The sequence below is a fragment of the Felis catus genome, chromosome F1 (assembly GCF_018350175.1).
Source record: "Felis catus isolate Fca126 chromosome F1, F.catus_Fca126_mat1.0, whole genome shotgun sequence".
In the NCBI taxonomy this organism is placed as follows: Eukaryota; Metazoa; Chordata; class Mammalia; order Carnivora; family Felidae; genus Felis; species Felis catus.
The window spans coordinates 26855818-26874110 of record NC_058384.1 but is presented as its reverse complement, the minus strand read 5'-3'; the positions used below and the strand labels follow the sequence as shown (position 1 = coordinate 26874110).

The window sequence follows — 18293 nt, the reverse complement described above, 5'->3', positions numbered from 1 at the left end:
CTATTTAGGAAATCCTATGGCAAATTCTTTTGTAAATGGAGCCATCAGACTTTTGTCTGTTTTGAAAATTCAACTTTTAATATATTATCTTGCCTGAGGGGGGGGTGATTGCACTTGTATTTATTAAAAAGATGCAAAGAAAAGATAGAGTCTCTGGTGCTCGCCCTCCGTATTTAAGTATTTAAATAGCGGTGTGTAATCACAATTATCCAGCTAGCAAGCGAGCAATTACACGAAGTATTAATGAAAGGACCCTAGTCAAAAACTGTGCCCAAGGGAAGCTTTTTCCTGCAAGTCAGGGTTAATGGCCCAGCCATTGTTTTAATGGATTTTCAATGAGGTGTGAGGATGACAGGCCAATGAGGGTAAAGTTTTATGATACTGCTAAACAAGCACAATTAGTGACTTGCCTTTAGTATCCTGACCTTTCTGTTTATATTTTTTTGCAACCCTGAGTGTTTACTTATTAATTGCTGTTTAACACAATTCAGAGAGCCTTTGTGAACTCAGTACAGGTGCCCCATCTTTGGCTGCTTTTGTGGGGAGGGTATTTCTAAAGCCCCTTCCCCAAACAAGTTTCAGTGGCGAGCCTGACATTATGGACTCTGTTTCTGCTCTCCACAATCTCTGTCCAGGCTCTCTGGCCCTCGAGATGCCCAGCCCCCATAGTCTTGTCTTCCGGAGTCAGACCCCCGGCCTGGGAGGTGTGTAAGTTCGTGATTACAAACTCCGCCTCAGTGAGATCACCTGTGTTTGTTTTCCGGCCTCCACTACCCCTGAATCTTGGCAAAGCCATTCAGTCTTTCTGTAGGATCAGTGCCTAGCACCTGTGAGGGGTCCAGCCTGCTCTGTCTTCTCTCATTTTGAACACACGTGCCTGAGCCTAGACCCTGGGCTTAGACCTGCCTTGACTTCACCCCTAATACTTCTGGGGACTCAAATTTTGCTCCTGACCTCTGTTTCTCTGGCTGAATCCCCTCTCTCAGAAAGGCTATCTACACTCATTTTTTCTTGTTTTGAAAATTTGTCTCTATCAAGGGGTTGGTAGAGTATGGCCTGTGAGCCATGTATGGCTCACTGCCTGTTTCTGTAAACAAAGTTTTATTGCAACACAACCATGCTCATTTATTTACATATTGTCTTTGGCTGCTTTCCCACTACAACAGCGACTGAATAGTTGTGACAGAGGAATTATGGCCCCCTAGCCTAAAACATTCACTATCAGCCCCTTTACTGAAAAAGCTTACTGTTCCTCGTCTGTATGGTTGAATTAAGTCCTGTAAAAAAGATATGTTGAACTCTCCAATACCTCAGAAAGCGGTCTTATTTGGAAATAGGGTCTTCACAGAGGTAACCAAGTTAAACTGAGGTCATTAGGGTGAGCCCTACTTCAATATGACTGTTGCCCTTATAAAAAAGGAAATTTGGACACAGAGTATATTTAAAACTTTCTTTTTAATGCTTATTTACTTTTGAGAGAGAGAGAGAGAGAGAGAGAGAGAGAGAGAGAGAGAGAGAGAGAGAATGAGCCAGGGAGGGGCAGAGAGAGAAGGAGACATAGAATCCGAAGCAGGCTCCAGGCTCCGAGCTGTCAGCACAGACCCCGACGCGGGGCTTGAACCCATGAACCACGAGATCATTACCTGAGCCAAAATCGGACGCTCAACCGACTGAGCCACCCAGGTGCCCCTGACACAGAGTGTATTAATTATATTTTCTTATTTTCTGGATTCTTGATGCTCTGACATCTGAAGCTTCAGTGACTGGGGTGAAGCTGCCCTCCCATGATTGGCCAATTCCCAGAGATAGCAAAGGACTTACACAGAGACCTGCCTTGCAAACTAAGCATTCCAGAGCCCACACTTCACCTCCTCCATCGGCTCTCACATCCCAGGAGGGAATATTCCTAGTCACCTTGAGGCCAAGTACTAGCCATCTAGAGACCATCCCCACGGCCCAGAGCTTGCCGAAATTATTCTAACTGTCCAATCCTAAGCCTCCTCAGCTTGCTCACCTTGCCTTCCTCCTCCCTTCCCACGAAAACCGTAATGAGTACTCTTTTTTTAAAGCTTCTTTATCTATTTTGAGAGAGAGAGAGAACAAGTGGGGGAGGAGCAGAGACAGGGAGAGACTGAATCCCAAGCAGGCTCTTCGTTGTCAGTGCAGAGCCCCATGTGGGGCTTGAACTCACGAAATGTGAGATCATACCCTGAGCCAGAATCAAGAGTTGGGCGCTCAACCGACTGAGCCACCCAGGTGCCCCACAAACCGTGTTTTCAATGGCAATCATCCCCTGATCTGTTGGCTCACCATACTCGAATAAAACCAAAATCCCAGGTGCATTTTATCTGCACCCCCCCCACCACCTTTTTTAAAAGTTGTCTCCACGCTAGGCGTGGGCTCGAACTCACAACCCTGAGATCAAGACCTGAGCTGAGATCAAGGTGGAATGCTTAACTGAGTCACCCAGACGCCTCCCCAGGTGCATTTTAGAAATGGACACACCTGGAGGGAAAATAATGTGAAGACATAGGGAAGAGCCATGTGAACATGGAACCTTGGGGTGATGTAGTTACAAGCCAAAGAATACCTGAGGCCACCAGAAGATGAGAAAGGCATGGGGCAGTTCCTTCCCTAGCACCTTCAGGGGGAGCAGGACTCTGCCAACACCTTGATTTTAGCCTTCCAGACTCTAGAACCAGAGACAATAAATGCCCGTTGTTTTAAGTCGTTCAGTTTGCGGTACTTTGTTATGCTGGCCTAGGACGCTAATATACCACCTGACAAACGATTTTGTTTTGTTTTCTTTATTCTGTCTTGTTCTTTTACATAAAACATCTCTATGGTGTCCTATCCTTTCATGCGCGTTACTGCATCTGGGTGTCATGAGGTGGTCGGGTCAGCGGGTTAACCCAGGACTGAGGCTCAATGACCTCAGGGGACCATACAAGGTCACCCCACAGGCAGCAAGTGCGGACAGAACTGGTCTTTAGTCTCATTATGTGCTTTCCTTACATTATGTGAGGCCCCACCCCCACAATTAACCTGAGGCCCAGGTGCTGAGCAATTATGCTAATAATCGGATAGCTATGAACTTAGGATACTTTCTTCTCGCCTCAGCCTCGCTTTCCGGTCTGTATTTGGCTTGTAAAGGCAGAACTACAGTAGGACGTCAGACACCTGTAGCGTTGTACTTTCAGGTGCAGTACGAGGGACGTACAAGCTGCACCCACTGCGGAAGTTCTTCAGAGGACGATGCTGACCTTACCAGCGTGTGGTAAAACAAGGTAAAAGAGCCCCAAAGTCCCCTTCTGTGGCCCCTGTGGGTTGTGGTGGGGGTCCGAGGAGTGGAGAATGGAGAGGGGTCTGGGGCTGCTCCAGTGTGCAACACTGTTGTGAAAGCTGGGGCTGACTCTGGTCAAGGCTTGGTCTGGATGCTGTGGGTTCCCCCGACCTCTGATGCCGTGTGCCCATCCATTACCTGAGACTCTTTTTATTTTTTTAATTTCATTAAAAAAATTTCTTTCTAGCGAAATATCACAATTTCATCATTCAGTGTGGCATGTTGTGTTTTGACTCCTATTGTTTCCTCTGAGTTAATCGGCAAAGGGTAGCAGTTTGCTGGGGGAACGACACAAATATATGGAAGCTTCGCGAATTTGCACGAATTGTACGGGGCCAGGCTAATCTTCTCTGTATTGTTCCAATTTTAGTATATGGGCTGCCAAAGCGAGCACTAATTTCATTTTATTTTTTTCAGCATGTTAAGTGTACTCTTTAATCCCCATCCCCAGTCCCCGCCCCCATCTCCCCTCTGGTAACCAACAGAGTGTTCTCTATTAAGAGTCTGTTTCCTGGTTTGCTTTTTTCCCCTTTGCTTGTTTATTTCGGTTTTTAAATTCCACGTATGAGTGAAATCATATGGTATTTGTCTTTCTCTGACTGACTTCACTCAGCATTATACTCTTTAGCTCCATCCATGTTGTTGCAAATGGCAAGATTTCATTTATTTTGATAGCCGAATAATATTCCATTGACTATATACCATATCTTTATCCATTCTTTAGTTGGTGGACACTTGGGCTACTTCCATAGTTTGGCTATTGGAAACAACGCTGCTGTAAACATAGGGGTGCAGGTATCCCTCTGAGTTAGTGTGTTTGTGTTTTTTGGGTAAACACCCAGTAGTGTGATTCCTGGATCATAGGGTAGCTCTATTTTTAATTTTTTGAAGAAACTCCATATTGTGTTCCACAGCGGCTGCACCAACTTTCATTCCCACCAACAGTGCAAGAGTGTTCCCTTTTTTCCACATCCTCACCAACACTTGTTTCTTGTGTTTTTGATTTTAGCCATTCTGTCAGGTGTGAGGTGATATCTCATTGGAGTTTTGATTTGCATTTTCCTGATGACAGTGATGTGTGGGGAATAAGCTTAGGAATTCCCTGAGTTAACAAGGCACAAGGGAATGAATAGGAAGCCTCAGGATGAAAGCATAAGAATCGTTTATCAAGATCTAGGTCGTCAGGGCAGAAGCACCCCTCACCTCCCCACTCCTCCAGCCCCTTAGTATAATAGCAGAAAGCTGCTTTCACAGGAGGAAAGGACCAAAATAGGTAAACAAGTAAACGGCTATAGACCACAGGAGGGAGAAGTTGCCCAGAGCAGAGCTAATTAGCAAAAGAAAGGTGCCTTGTTGACCCTGAGGTAGCAGGCACTATCAAGTCTATCCCCTAGGCAAGCTAAGATAAACAGATGAGGTGCCTCCTGCCTTCCATAAACAACCATATCCTTGGTGTCTGGATTTTGTTTTGTACTGACCCAAACCCCTAACACCCCATATCTTCAAAATCCCCTTTCTCCCACCCACATGAGTTAATGTTCACGGTTTCATTGTCTCTTTCTGCACGTCCATCACATTTGTAAGCCTTCTGATCCTAATAAAAACTGAGCAAGGACGCTTACTCAGGGCTCTTGTCTCCTCCAGGACATTAGCCTCTCTCGCATTTTAATCCTGCCTCCCCTCTCTTGCTGGACAAGAGAGAACTCCAGGCCCAGAGTCTACGACGATGTTGAACATCTTTTCATGTGTCTGTTGGCTATCTGTATGTCTTCTTTTGAGAAATGTCTGTTCATATCTTCTGCCCATTTTTTAATTGGATTATTTGTTTGTTTTGTTCTTTTTTTGGTGTTGAGTTGTATCAGTTCTTTGTATGCTTTGGATACTAACCTTTTATTGAATATGCCAGTATCCTCTCCCAAGCAGGGGGTTGCCTTTTAGTTTTGTTGATTATTTCCTTTGCTGCACAGAAGCTGTTTGTCTTGATGAAGTCCCAATACTTTATTTTTGTTTTTATTTCCCTTGACTCAGGAGACATATCTAGAAAATGTTGCTTTGGCTGATGTCAGGGAAATTACTGCCTATGTACTCTTCAAGGATTTTTATGGTTTTGGTATCACATTTAGGTCTTTGATCCATTTTGAGTTTATTTTGGTGTATGGTGTAAGAAAGTGGTCCAGTTTCATTCTTTTGTATGTAGCTGTCCAGTTTTCCCATCACCATTTGTTGAAGAGACTTTTTCCCATTGTATATTCATTCCTCATTTGCCAAAGATTAGTTGACTATATAATTGTGGGGTTTATTTCTGGGTTTTCTGTTCTATTCATTTGATCTATTTGTCTTTTTTTATGCCAGTACCATACTGTTTTAATTACTATTGCTTTGTAATATAACTTGAAATCTGGAATTGTGATACCTTCAGTTTTGTTTTCAAGATTGCTTTGGCTATTTCGAGGTCTTTTGTGGCTCTATACAAATGTTAGGATCATTTGTTCTAGTTCTGTGAAAAATGCTATTGGTATTTTGATAGGGATTACATTAAATCTGTAGATTGCTTTGGGCAGTATGGACATTTTAACAATATTAGTTCTTCGCATCTATGAACATGGAATGTCTTTCCATTTCTCTGAGTCGTAGTGAGTTTCTTTCATCAGTGTTTTGTGGTTTTCAGACACCTCTTTGGTTAAGTTTATTCCTAGGTATTTTGTCGTTTTTGGTACAATTGTAAATGGAACTGTTTTCTTAATTTCACTTTCTGCTGCTTCATTATTCATGTATAGACCTGCAACAGATTTCTCTACACTGATTTGTATCCTGAGACTTTGCTGAATTCACTTATCAGTTCTAGTAGTTTTTTGGTGGAGCCTTTAGGGTTTCTTATATATGATATGTCATCTGCAAATAATGAGAATTTGACTTCTTCCTTACCAGTTTGGATGTTTTCTTTCTTTTTTTTTTTTTTAATGTTGTCCGATTGCTGTGGCTAGGACTTCCAGTACTATGTTGAATAAAAGTGGTGAAAATGGACATCCTTTCTTTTTCCTAACCTTAGGGGAAAAGCTCTTAGTTTTTCACCATTGAGTATGATGTTGGCTGTGGGTTTTTCATAAAAGGCCTTTATTACATTGAGGTATGTTCCCTCTAGACCTACTTTGCAGAGAGTTTTTATCATGAATGGATGGTGTACTTTGTTGAGTGCTTTTTCTGCATTTATTGAAATGATCATACGGTTTTTATCATTTCTCTTATTGATGTGACATTATCATGTTGATTGTTTTGTGAATACTAAACCACCCTTGCATCCTGGGAATAATCCCACTTGATTGTGGTATATGGTTTTTAAAAATATATTGTTGGATTCAGTTTGCTAATATTTTGTTGAGGATTTTTGCATCTATATTCACGAGAGATATTAGCCTGTAGTTCTCTTTTTTTGTGACGTGTCTTTATCTGTTTTTGGTATCAGGCTGACACTCACCTCACAGAATGAATTTGGAAATCTTCCTTCCTCTTGTATTTTTTTGAATAGTTTGAGAAGAATGGTTATTAACTCTTCTTTAAATGTTTGATAGAATTTGCCTGTGAGGCCAGCAGGTCCTGGGCTTTTGTTTGTTGGGAGTTTTTTTTGATTACTGATTCAATTTCATTGCTGGTGATTAGTCTGTTCAAATTTTCTTTTTCTTCCTGCTTTAGTTTTGGTAGGTTATATGTTTCTGGGAACTTATACATTTCTTGTAAGTTGTTCAATTTGTTGGCATGCAGGTTACAATTCTGTTACAATTGTTTTATGTCTATGGTATTGGTTGTTATCTCTCCTTTTTTTATTAGTAATTTTGTTTATTTGGGTCCTCTCTCTTTCTCTCTCTCTCATCGATCTTGTTGATGTTTTCAAAGAAACAGATCCCGATTTCACTGATCTGTTCTATTGGTTTTTTTAGTTTCTGTGTCATTTATTTCTGTTCTAGTCTTATTTACTTCTTTCTCCTGGTTTTGGGTTTTGTTCTTTTTCTAGCTTCTTTAGGTGTAAGGTTAGGTGGTTTGATATTTGTCTTGCTGCTTGAGGCATGCCTGCATTGCCCCCGCTGCTTTCATTTCGCTTCACCCTTTTGTTCTCCTGCCATTGCCTCCTCACCTTCCAAGCTTGGCTTGGGAGGTGAGCAACCTTCCCAACAGCCCCGGGAAGAGCTGGCTACTCCCCCACTGTTCTGCCCCAGCCCCTGGTACACAGAGTTCTGTTAGCACATATCACACTGCATTATAATGACCTGTTTACAGGTGTACCTCCCTTACTAGACAGCCCAAGGAAAGGGATCCTGTTTTTACATTTACATTAATATCATGTTTTACATTTAAATGTCTCTTCCCTTGCATAGCAGAACTTGGTTATTACCAGCTATCCCAATTCTTGATGAATAAATGATTCAACCAGTTAGCCAAACTAGAATTCCTCTGAAGTTCATTAGTCTTTGCTAATGGCGTCCCCCCCTGTCTAAACCAATTATGACTCTTGGATGGCCACAAAATTGTCACAGGTGTTAAAAGTTAAAAGAGATTCTTGCATCCACGATCTCTGTTTCTTCCTTGTGCAGTTGTTACAAAGATTCTTCTACATCAAGAATATTTTGTAAGGTTATGCCAAGATTCTGGGGACCACAAATTGGGGAAGCCATTCCATTTGGGATATTATCCTCATTTTATACATGAGAACATTGAGTGTCTGCAGGTCGGGTCTCACGGCCAGTCAGGGATGATGATGGCATTGGGGGCTGGCCCTTCTGACTCTGTAGCTCTTATCACACAGGGCTGGGCTGGGTGGGGTCCATGACCTCGGCCTCTTTTGCTGGCAAACATTGTTCAGAATATGACTCAGCATATGATTCCTCTGTGTGTGTGCACGTGTGTGTATGTGCACGAGGGAGAGAAGTAGCAAAGGCTCAGCGAACTTCCTCTCCTTTGTGCACTGAGTGTGGAAAGTGCTCACTGCCACTGGGTGTTGCTAGCTGAGGTGGAGGAGGATAGAAAATAAGAGAAGAAAATCAGAGTGTGTCCAGCGTGAGAGAAGAAGCAGGGGGTGAAAGATGAGAAGGAAAAGTACAGAAGAGGCCTAGGGACACCCATCTATACCCCTGCATCCCTCTCTTGCCTCCACATTCCCCCTGAAACAAGCTGAAGGACGTGGCACTGTCCTGGCTGCTGTGACAATGGTTCTAAGCCTGCCCAGCTTGGTTCAGCCTTAGCAGGAAGAAGCAGGTGTAAGCCAGGGCCTGCAGCTACCTGGGGCTGTGGGAAAGCCTGGGGTGAAGGGGTACCACTTGGTCAGGAGTCCCTGAAGCTGGGGTTGGGGAGAGGCTCAGGAGGGTGGGTAGGAGGCCTCTATTACAGACCCAGCAGCGGACAGATGTCAATGCAAAAGGGCTGAGGAGCAGGTCTGCCCTTCCTGCCTGCGGTAGGCTGAATAATGGTCCCCCAAAACGCCCACGTCCTAACCCCCGGAACCTGTGAAGGTTACCGCACATGGCAAAGGAGACTTTACAGATGGCATTTAGTTAAGAATCTTGAGATGGGGAGATTAGGCTGGAGGATTCAGGTGGGCCCCCAAGTAGCTGCAAGGTTCTCGAAGCACATGGTGGGGCAGAAGCAGCTTCCTTCATCTGATGCGAATGTACTGAACACCTAGTACATGAGGCGGCTCTGGGGGCCTGGGATGCAGCAGTGAAAACACAACACAAGGTTCCTGCCCTCGTGGTGTTCACAGTCCAGTGGACGAAGACCGGCAGACAAGAGGCAAGTACCTGTATATCAGAGGTTGGTAAGTGCTGGGGAGACAATTAGCAAGGTGAGGGCGAGGGAAGTGCTGGGGAAGGGATGAGGTGGTCAGGGAAGGCCTGAGAAGATACAGTTTGGGCCACAGAGATCTCTGAAGGAAGTAGAACATTCCAGGCAGGAAGAATAGCAGGACACAGGCTTGGGGCAGGACACTTTCCAGGACAGCAAGGAGCCCAGGGAGGCTGGCGTGGGCTGAGTGGTGGGGCAGTGATAGGAGGTGAGTGTGTGTGGAGGCAGAGGGTGGATGGCGTGGGGCCTCGTGGACTTTAGGCCACTTGCCAAGGGAGCCCTGGGAGGATTTTGAGAGGAGGAGTGAACTGGTCTGAGTGTTAAAAGGATCTCTCTAGGAGGCCCGAGATACCCCCTTTATCTGTTTGGCAGCTGCACCTGCTAAACTGTAGTCCCTCAGCTAAATCAGGGGAAAGACAAAGAAACCAGTCTTTGTGGCTCCAGCCTTGGTCCTCTTACCCCACTTCTCATTAGTGGAACCACCTGTCTGTGCATGGCATACGCATGGTCCTCTCCCCTCTTCTTTTGCAGGGCGGTTCCCTGCCCACCTCCTACCTCATCAGTCATTTACACTTTAGTGAGATCAAGGATGTGTATCCCATTACTGTCTCTAAGGTTATGAGTTGAATTGTGGCACCCGAAAGATATATTGAAGGCCTAATTTTCCAGCACCTCAGAATGTGACCTTATTTGGAAATAAAGTCACTGCAGATGTAATTTAGTTCAGATAAGGTCATACTAGAGTAGGGAGCACTCTTGGTGCAATATGATTGGTGTCCTTGTAAGAGAGGGATGCCGAGGATTGCTGGAAACCCCTCACAGCTAGGAAGAGGCAGGGGAAGATCCTCCCCTAGAGAACTCAGAGGGAGTATGACCCTGCCAGCACCCTGATTTCAGACGTCCGGCCTCCGGAACTGTGAGAGAACAAATTTCTGTTGCTTTAAGCCACCCAGGCTGTGGCACTTAGTTATGGCAACCTGAGGAAGCCAATGCCAGGGATATTATCTTTTTTAGAGACATTCTTCTAATTGCGATGCTCTGTTTTGGGGGCATCCTGGAGCTGCATGAGAATTCAGAAGGGTCTCTTTCTCTCCACGGCCAGGGTATGCTTACTTCCGGGGAGTTGGGCAGCGGGGGAAGAGCCCAGCTGGACCTCCGCCCCACTGCTGGGTGGGGTTTGGCTGCGGACCCCAAGAGTGGGTTTGGGAAGAGGAAGATGCAGGGGTGTCAGTCCTGGGCTGTGGCAGAGAGGGCAGATGAGGGGGACCTAAAGCTTGAGGACATCAGATGCCCAAACCTTGCCTTTTATTTATCTGAAGATACAACTGTCCATAGCTTTTAATTATTGAGCCTTTCTCTGTGCAGGTCTGTTCACAGGTCAGGGACACAGAGTGATCAAAACAGAGTGCCCTTCAAACAAACACTTGCATGCAAATATTCATTGCAACATCACTTAAAATAGTGGAAGTTACAAACGACCCAAATGTCCATCAGCTGACCAATGGCTAAAGAAAACGCGGCATATCCATACGTGGAGTAGTATCCAGCCATAAAAGAAACAGAATAGTGCTTTGATCTACAACACACACCCATGGGCCTCGAAAACATTATGGTAAGTGAAACAAGTCAGACACAAAAAGCCACATGTGGTATGATCCCGTTTATATGAAATGTCCACAGTCCTCGGAGACAGAAAGCACATTAGTGATTGCCAGGGGCTGTGTGTGGGAGGAACGGACAGTGACTGGTTAATGGGTCCAGAGTTTCCTCTCGAGGTGATGAGAATGTTCTGAAACTCGGTGGTGGTGATGGTTGTACAATCTTGTAAAAGTATGAAATGTCATGGAATTGTACACCTTAAATGGTAGATTTTATGTTATTTTACCACAGGTATACATGAAACCCAGAGTTCCTGCCCCTGCATTCAAGTGAGAGGAGACAGATGATTAACAAATAAATACATATTTAAGGTAAGTGCTATGAAGACAAGGCAGACAGGCTAAGGTACAGAGAGTGACAGGGAGGTGCTATTTTAGCCAGCGGTTGGCCTTTCTGAGCAGGGTGCCGGTGGGAAAGCTGAGGAAATGGCCAAGAGGAGACCCTTCGGCCCATGGAAGCAGAAAGGACAAAGACCCTGAGGCAGAATCAGGCCAAGGGTATTGGGAACTGAGCTGCAGAAAGAGGGGTGTGCAGGTGATGAGATAAGGGGAGAAGAGGCAGGAGGCCGGAGTGGGGGTTGGGGGGCTGGAAGGGCCTGTTGTCCGGAGTGCCCCGGGACCCTGAGGAACCCAGGCAGGATAGTGAAGGGAGCAAGCGTAGACGCCAGGAGGCTGTTGCATGGGCATTCATGTCTGCAGAATGAACAGGCCCAGGAGACTGTAAGTCTTGCTTTGGATGTCAAGCAGCCTAATGAGAGCTCTACCAGGGGTATCACCTGTCTGGGTGACCGTGCAGCACAATCTCGACTAAGGTGATATATAACCGGGTGAGGAGTTTTTGCTTTCTGAGTGCATTGCCTAGGTGTGTTTATTTTTCATTCAGGTTCATATTGAGCAACATAGTGTATTTCACATAGTGGGTGTCCTGCCATCCCCCTGCCTGGGGCTCCCTGACCCCATCACCCTGCTTTCTCCTTCCCCGTTGCACTTATCACTGCCCCACACGGGTATATATGTAGCTGTCATGGTTAATTTCCATGTCGGCTTGGCTTGGCTGTTGTACCTGGTTATTCAATCAAACACTAACCTACTGCTGTTGTGAAGGCATTTTATGCATGTGGGAACGTGTACAGTCCGTTAACTTTAAGGAAGGAGATGCTCGTTCTAGCTTGGGTGAGCCTCATCTAATCAGTTGAAAGGTCTTAATTGCAAAACTGAAATTTCCCAGTGGAAGGAGAAATTCTGCCTCAAGACTGCAGCCTCAGCACCAGCCTGAGTTTCCAGCCTGCCAGCCTACCCTACAGATTTCACTTGCCAGTCCCCACAATCACATGAACCAATTCCTTGAAATAAATCTCTCTATACCCATACGTATACATGCACACTTACGTATTTCCTACTGGTTCCATTTGTCTGGAGAACCCTGACCGATGTGTTATCTCACTATTTACCACCCCCTTCCCTCCAGATGCAAGTGCAAGGACTTGCCTGTTTTCTTCCTAGCTGTGTCCCCCAGAACAGTGCATGGCAATAGGTCAGTTGTTGGTGTCTAATGGGTAGTTCTTTATAATTCGTGTTTATTTGTGTGGTTGTTGGATCCGTTTGAAAATCAACAGAGAAAGAAAAAAAAAAGAGGGGGAAGAAAAGAGGCACGTGAGTCTTATCTGAGCTGGGGATTTCCTTGTGGGGCCCAGGGCTGTGGGTCCTGCTGTTGAGTGGGTGTCTGTTTGCAGCTGAGGAAAAGGTGCGCCTGGGAAGAGAGGTTGCAAATTTAAACTCAAGTTCAGATTCTCCTAGCAACGGTGCACGCCCTCCGGCTGCTGGCTGGGGTAACCCAAGCACCAAACACAGTGCAGCTGGGGCAGGTCCTGTTGCTAGGAGAACAATGACTCCTGCTCCGATCGATGGGAGGGGCGAACAGAGTGGGTGTTGCCCTTTGTTTCCCAAGTAATTGTTTTAAAGCAAGGTGTGCCAGGAGCCAGCAGTGGGGGAATGAGGAACAAGGCTTGAGCCCTGATTTTTGTTTTTTTGTTTGTTTAGGAACTAGTGGTTAGTGTAAAGCCTCTTGTTTGAGAATATATCCCGAATGGGTTTGCAATTAGGGACAGAATCTGTAGGAGCTGAGGAAGCAACCAATTCCCCATACTGTTTGGTTCTCAGCCTCCACAGGCCATCTGCGTCAGAGCAACAAGTGTGGGATTGGGGGTGGGGTGGAGGAATGAAAAGGATCAAGCTGGCTTTGGTTGGGGCGGGGAGGGATTTGGGTTTCCAGATTTTGTGTTTATTTAAATACATTCACAGACCATCCTGATCTCAATCCTGTACGGTGCCCGTGAGGTTGGGGCATGGGAGAAGAGGAGGAGGGGGGCCATGTTCCCTTCATGATCTCCTTTTACATGTGTCCCCTCCAACTGGTCACCACCCTGTGTCACCACTTGCACTTTGCAAAAGAGGAAGCTGATGCAGAAGGCGTGAGAAGTCTGAGGAAGAGACAAAGCTGAGAGGTGGGTCCAGCTCTGTCCCATTCCCAAACCACCTTCTTTCTCCTCGGCTGCCGAGGTGCAATGGGTCGTCATCTGATGTAGGCTTGGAGGGGGACACCTGGGGCCCTGTTTTGGGGCTATTTTCTGAGGGCATGTCCTTCAGAAAATACATTCAAGTTCCCTTCTAGAGAAGCCTCTGCTTCAGGAGTAGGTCACACAGTAGGCTGTGTTCATCGAACAGATTTTTATTTTCCTCTTGGGCATTTGGAAAGACTATTCCTGAGCTTCCAGGGCAGTAAGGTGGTGTTATGGGACTGAGCTCCTGGCCAACCCTAGAGGCTAAACAGACACACACCCCTGTCCAGCACGGTCCTAAAGCCTGTCTTCCTAAAACTTACGTGTGCTTTCTTCCCACCTTCTGGGTGGGTGCAGAGGAGCCGGGTGGGACCCCAAGGCCCAGGAAGATGGTGGAGCCACTAGGAAGGAGCCTGGTTTTCTGAATGATTTCATGAAGCAGAATATCCCTCCCCCTGACATATAGGATTACGAATGAGAAACAAGCCTGTGTTGTATTGAGCCCCTGGCTTGGGAGACTGTATGTTACAGCAGTCAGGCTATGGTGATTCCTATATAGCGTATAGGAGGGTGTGGGATGACGCCATTTTTGTTGAGGTCACCTGGCTGGCTCGGTAGGAAGAGCATGTGAGTCTTGATCTCAGAGTTGTGAGTTTGAGCCCCATGTTGGGTATGCAGATTACTTAAAAATAAAATCTTAAAAAAAATCATTTTTGTTGGAGGAGGGGAGAGCGTGATATTTGGCAGAGGTGTTTCCATAAGTAGGTGGGGAGGGGCCTCCTGCTGGCAGAGGGCTCTGGGTTAATTAGCCACCCTAGACTGGGAAGAGGGAGCCAATGTGTGTGAGCGTGCGTGTGTGTGTGTGTGTGTGTGTGTGTGTATGTACTGAAGTAAGCACCTTCTGATGAGGCCCTTTCTGAACTAAAGAAAATAGTTATAATAATAGTTAACAGTAATAATAATAGCACCTAAAGGTAATAATTATAATAAAAGTTAATCTTGTATCACATGCTCACTTTTCCAAGTGCTTTACATGGATTATTTTGTTTAATCTTCATCCCAATGAAGTAGGAACTATTAATGTCATCCCCATTTTATAGGTGAGGAAACTGAGGCCAACAAAGATGCAGAACTTTCCCAGTGTCACCAGAACATAAGTGGCGGAGCCAGGACTGGAGGACTGGAGGAAAGGTATGCTGGCGATAGAGCCGGCTGTCTGTCTTTCTAGAATGTGCTCTAACCCTTCTTGAGGGTGAGGAATTCTTTCCCACCTCATTGTCTAGAACAAAGGCAGAAGTAATTTGGGAGGCTTAGGTGTCCCAGGTTGGTAAGGAAGCCATGCAATTTATCTTGTCTGAGAAGATGCCCTCTGGAATGTTTCCAGGAATGTTTGGCAAGGGGGCTCTGGGGGGAGGGGAGCAGGACAGCTGGGGAGGGGAGGGGCCGGCATGTGTTCATTGCAGGTTTAAAGAGAGGGTGTTGGCTAGACCTACGCTCAGGCAGAGGGAGGCCGAGGGAGCCGAAGGCGCTGGACACGGACTCCTCGGAGCCCAATACTTCCCAGGATGTTCCAGGTCGCCTGCAGAGCAGGCTCTCAGTAGGAGGACCCCTGGCTGTCCTTTCTGCGCAGTGTCCTAGGAAGGACAGGTCCAGCCGGCAGAAAACCCAACGGGCACATCTTTATAGCTTATACGAGAGGTGCTCAGAGTTTGTTGACTGCACGTCACAAATACTTGTAAAAGGCCTTCCGTGCGCCAGGAGATGTACTAGATGCCGGGGATGCCACAGTGAGCAAAACGACACGGCCCTTGCCTTCACGAGGCCTTCAGTCTGGATTCCAGATGCTGAATGTGGTGCTGGAGGGTGAGCCGGAGGTCATGGGCACCACAGAGGTGGGCTGCGGTGGGGAGGGGGCTCAGAGGAGGAGAGTCTGGAATCCTCTCCAATGCCAAGCCCTGCCATCTGACTGGGGAGGCTCTGTTTCCCTGCAAGTGTTTTCAGACAGCTGGAGACTGTGGGTAGCTATAGTCTGGCTTTAAGCACTGATAAGTGCATTTCAGAGGTGGGTGAGGCAGAGGGAAGGGGGCCTCAGTGGGCTGGCTTCCCCGAGAGGGAGCCATAAGGGGAGTTCTTGACTAGGAATGTGGATAATTCTTTTTTAGGACCAGCAGAAACTATGCCCAAAACAGGCCCTTTCCATATTTGATGTCACTTTGGGATCTCCATTAGATTTGCTTAGTGCCACAGGCATTCCGATGGACCCGAAGTCTTGCATTAAACTAGGAAAAACATTATCACTGGTTGGTCTGGAGCCCAGAGATAGGATTTGCTGTCTGGGGGCACTGCATGGAGGCAGCCTCCCTCAGCCGCGGACTCTAGCGCTTTCTTGAGCAGGAACATTCCATGGTGTAAGCGTTTTCTCTTTGACTGATGTGTTCAGAGAGGGAGCAGCCCAGCTGGGCTTGCGGCTGTGTCTCCCGTTAATTTAAGCCAGCTCAGGAATGCAGAATCTCCCTCATTTTCATGTTCCCTGTAAGCTCTGGGACTCCCACACACTCTACATGTTAAGTTTAGCACGACCTGTATAACTCACAGGTGAGTGGGCCAACTTCTGAAAATATCCCTTCTGCTCTCCTCTCTCCTGAGCTCCAGCCCTCTGTTCCTGGCTGCTTTCCGGATGTCCCGCCACACTTCAAAATCAGCGTGTCCTTCCTTCACTCAACCATCATTTATAAAGAGTCTTCTCTGGACCAGGGCCTGCTAGGGGCGGGAGATAGAGTCAAAGAAGAGATGCCCCCCCTATGGTGTGGAGAGTCTGTTTAACTGGTCACCTGCTTCCTCCACTAGACCCAGCATGCCATGTGAGGAGGGGCCGCACTCACTCCCCAGTATGTTCTCAGGCACTAGAACATAATAAGTGCCCAATAAACATTGTTGCCTCCATGTTAAATAAACACCTGTCCTCAAAAGGCTTCGGGGTGATGGGGAAACAGAGCAGTGAACCAGCAACTGTAGTTCACGCAGCACCAGTGTTAGGGAGGAGGTAAGCAAGAGGGGATTTAGCTAAGCCCTTGAGGTGGGGCTCAGGGGTGGCTTCCTGGAGGAGGCAGTGCTTGAGCTGAGACTGGAAGTGGAAGCGAGAGACACTCTGGATATTGATGGAAAGCCGTGCCGGCATGGACTGGAGGCGGGTCCTGGGGCAGCGGTAGGAGGTGAGGTAGAGAGGCCCAGGGGCAGGTGGCCAAGCTTACGTTCGGCAAACCAGCCCCACCTTCCCTGACCTCCTGTTTTTGGTGGAGGGCACCCCTGTTGTCCTGGAGACCCTTCTGGCAACCCTCCACAGTCTGTCTTCTCTCTTCCTTCGGGTTCTAGTCCTTTGGGTTCTGTGCTTGCCCTCCCCCCTGGTGCCCCTGCTCTGGTCCCACTGCCCCACCCTTCTGCTTGTCTGGGTCACCATACAGGCCACCTGACTGGTCCTCCTGCCCTTGTCTGGTTTGGCTCCAATCTATCCTATGCACTTCTGCCAGATTCTTCTTTCTAGAGCTCAGTCTGACCACAGCCCTCTTTGCTCAGTAGCTTTCAGTGGCTCCTAATTACTAAATTAGGGGGAAATGTCTTGTCCCAGCATTTCAGGACTCCAGCCTGTAGCATCTACCTAACTTTCCAGAATCTTCTTCCATTGTTCACATTCATGCAGCCAGCACCAAACTGGACTCTTGACGCTTCTCCAACCACAGCCAAGTTCCTTCTGCCTGGAATGCCTATTCCCATGTTCCCAAATGTCTGTGGGGTCCTATATACCTTTCAAGGCCAGTCTTAAACTCTGCTCTCTCTGTGAGGCCTTTCCCAACTTTCTGATATTCTAGCTTTTACCTTGAATTGTAGCACAGTCTAACTCTAACCTTACCTGCTGAACTGTTTCTTCCGGAGCATGGGGTATTATTATTAAAGGTATTGGCAGTAGGAGGGGGCTAATAATGTGTTATGGCCAGAGGACCCAGGCAGACCTAAAAACCCAGCAAGCACTGCCCACAAAGTCTCAGATGGTGACCTAGAGTAAGAGGAGTGAAGAAAGAAGAGTCACACCTGATAGCACACCCCACTTGGCAAACTGGGATGAGCCTGGGGGCCTTGTCCTCTCCAAATTTCTGCTCTTTCTGTGCTCTGGCCAGTCATATAGAAGAACAAGGGAGAGAGCCTGGGCCACCGAACTGTACCAACTGAATGGAAGGGAGGGCCAGGCCAGCCACTCCCCAGTCCACATTTTAGGAATAGTGACCACACCCACTGGCAGATATGGGCCAATCACTGCCCTTGTATATGACTGGTCAGATGAGCATTGCCTCTCCATAGGACAGAATGACAGGGGAGGCGTGCAGGGAGGGAGTCCTGAGAGAGCATCTCGTCTTGCCTAGGAAGTCTCCCAATACCCAGCACAGCACTGAACACCGGGTGCAAGTGACGGGGACTTGTTGAATTAATGAGAAACGAGTACTGCCAGCATGAGCTGGGGGATGGTCTGGGTCTGCCCCTGCTTCAGGGTCCAGACCTGGAACCTCTGGTCAGGGTGGAAACTGACCTCAGAGGGAGCCCTCTCCCTGCCTCCATGCAAGCACACACACACACACACACACACACACACACACACACAGCAATACTCAACAAATGCTGACGACCCACTGGGCTTGGAGGCTTCAGGGGCAATGTCTATCAAGGTTCACATCCAAAGATTCTGGAAGATTCTCTGTAAGATCATCAAGAAAGATGTTGCATGGCAGCATATGAGCTAAGGGGAAGAGAAGCCTGAGAAGCAGACTCAATCAGGACAAAATCCCTGGGAAGTGGAAACACATGGGCTGTGAGGACAATGAGTGTGACCTCTCTGGCTAGGGAGAGAGGACA

General features: G+C 47.1%; 1 protein-coding gene and 1 pseudogene across 8 annotated transcripts in view; one reads left to right on the top strand and one right to left on the bottom strand.

The window, feature by feature from the left end:
* Positions 1-18293, top strand: part of CACNA1E (calcium voltage-gated channel subunit alpha1 E) — a 654182-nt gene that overhangs the window by 29472 nt on the left and 606417 nt on the right. For 3 of the 8 annotated variants that reach the window (XM_045048898.1, XM_045048897.1, XM_045048894.1), the window contains 6 exons: positions 3201-3287; positions 10670-10787; positions 11066-11145; positions 11533-11660; positions 13135-13337; positions 14492-14582. The gene's annotated coding sequence lies outside the window, so the exon portion shown is untranslated. Of the gene's footprint in view, positions 1-3120; positions 3288-9158; positions 10279-10540; positions 10788-11065; positions 11146-11532; positions 11661-13134; positions 13338-14491; positions 14583-18293 lie in introns of those variants that run through there. The other 5 variants (XM_045048896.1, XM_045048895.1, XM_045048893.1 and 2 more) reach the window with 3 other exon arrangements.
* Positions 3637-3737, bottom strand: LOC111558439 (annotated as a pseudogene).